This window comes from Macrobrachium rosenbergii, chromosome 4, assembly GCF_040412425.1.
Source record: "Macrobrachium rosenbergii isolate ZJJX-2024 chromosome 4, ASM4041242v1, whole genome shotgun sequence".
Taxonomy (NCBI): domain Eukaryota; kingdom Metazoa; phylum Arthropoda; class Malacostraca; order Decapoda; family Palaemonidae; genus Macrobrachium; species Macrobrachium rosenbergii.
The window spans coordinates 43,385,169-43,386,598 of NC_089744.1; the positions used below are offsets into that span (position 1 = coordinate 43,385,169).

Here is a 1,430-nt window from a genome sequence, read left to right on the forward strand (position 1 = left end):
ACGCATTTCTGATCACTAGTATATCGAAGAAAAACGATATATGCTGCGAAAACCGAAAGCACAACACACCAGAAACGAAAATCTAACAACAAACCTCTGGCAATTGACTCTAAGCTCCCGCACTACAGTCGACAGCAAATTTCACTCGTCCTGTCGTTGCCGTAAGTCGTACCAACGTATCGTACACCCTTTTACGATCGGATAAAAAAAAAAAGCGTCGAAATATCTTAATATTTGCCAATTGTGTCAAAACTACTGCTGGATATGTTTATAGGTCAGGGGGAGTGGCTACATGACGCGTGGCCTTTAAACGCCCCCCCAGGACCTTTAAAGTTATCGTACGCCGCCAGCATTACGCCACAAACCGCTCAGAGAGTCACAGAACGCATATGGAAGGTTTCGTTGTTTATGATAATTTTCGAATTTTTTGGTCAGAACCCGCCCTTAACCTACCCATCTCCCAGACTCATCATCAACATTGAGTTACGGGCTGCTCTAGGAGCAAGAGCCCGTGCTGGCACAAGGCCAGCTAAATCTGAAACAACAACATAAATAAATTAGTCAGTACCCAGTTCTGTATCTTTGACCTCACAAGACCATTCTAGGAAGAAAGTTACCGTATTCTGTAAAGTGATCTATTATTGATAATGATGAGTAGGTTTCATACAAACCCTCTACTTCTGCCATCCCTGCACGATACGATCATTGGCTTCCATTTCAATCTATATCCGATATGAATAAAATTATCAAAGTCACCCATGCAGTGTTTAGATGGTTTGTTCCTATCGTCCGACGATCATTTGACTCGACAATTTCATTCACCACATATGGGCTTCGCCTTTCAACGAGTTGTGTCAGTACGGGGAGCTGTTGCTGCGGCTCATCGCATAAACGGAGAATTATCCGGAAAACAGCTTCGGCGGTGACTTGCTGTTGTTAATTGCATAACTGTGCAATACGACAGGATTCAGGAAGCACGGTTACGAAATATTCATTATCAGGGATAAAGTGTCAGATTTAACATGACGGATAGTCTCCTTTCATGTTTAGATCCACCGAAACCCATATATATTTTCTTCGTTAAGTGCTTAATAACTTTGAATTTGTGTTTTCTTACGGATAGTGTTTTAAGGAATGGAAGCTCCTGTAGCATCATTGAGGATGGTGAGTAAATATGTGTTGTTCGTCGCTGGAATCAACTGTAGACTAATCACTAGTACTAAGCCTTGGTCTGAGACGTATCCAATTTCCTTGACCTGGTCATAGGCTACTGCTGTTTTGAAATATTGACTTTTCCGCAAAAGGAGAACAGCAAATATTGTGATGTTTAAAAAATATGGATAGTCCGTATAGCATACTGTAATATGAACTAATAATTAATAATAGGCTAGCCACATCCGACTTTGAAATAATTGCTAGTCTTGCTCAGC

General features: G+C 41.1%; 1 protein-coding gene across 4 annotated transcripts in view; it reads left to right on the plus strand.

The window, feature by feature from the left end:
• The first annotated feature begins 769 nt into the window (after positions 1–769).
• LOC136833678 (leucine-rich repeat and immunoglobulin-like domain-containing nogo receptor-interacting protein 1) overlaps positions 770–1,430 on the plus strand; it is a 414,041-nt gene continuing 413,380 nt past the window's right edge. The window contains exon 1 of one of the 4 annotated variants that reach the window (XM_067095882.1): positions 770–1,164. The gene's annotated coding sequence lies outside the window, so the exon portion shown is untranslated. The remainder of the gene's footprint in view (positions 1,165–1,430) is intronic. The other 3 variants (XM_067095889.1, XM_067095867.1, XM_067095893.1) reach the window with 3 other exon arrangements.